The following is a 269-nucleotide window of genomic DNA, read 5'->3' on the forward strand; positions in this document are numbered from 1 at the left end:
GGCACCTCGTCCCTTCGCCTGCACCGTCGACCGCGACCCCATCAGACGCGGCGCATCCTTAATGGGCCTCCGAGCGGGGAGAGAGAAAACCCGAGGCGATAAGGCAACACCCGGGGACCAGATGACCAGATGCCCGTCAGGTCAGGTAGCCACAAGCTCTCGTCAGCGGGACCTGGAGACAACCGCCCACTCAATCACATGCCTGCCTGGGTGGGGTTTAAGCTTTATTCTTTTGGACGTCTGGGCGTGCGTGTGTTTGTTGGTTGGTT

At 60.6% G+C, this 269-nt stretch overlaps 1 protein-coding gene across 1 annotated transcript in view; it reads right to left on the minus strand.

Moving 5' to 3' along the window:
* The window catches only part of LOC119590990, a gene marked incomplete in the record, with an annotated part of 8,233 nt that overhangs the window by 2,481 nt on the left and 5,483 nt on the right, over positions 1-269 (minus strand).

Source organism: Penaeus monodon, chromosome 28, assembly GCF_015228065.2.
Source record: "Penaeus monodon isolate SGIC_2016 chromosome 28, NSTDA_Pmon_1, whole genome shotgun sequence".
NCBI lineage: Eukaryota > Metazoa > Arthropoda > Malacostraca > Decapoda > Penaeidae > Penaeus > Penaeus monodon.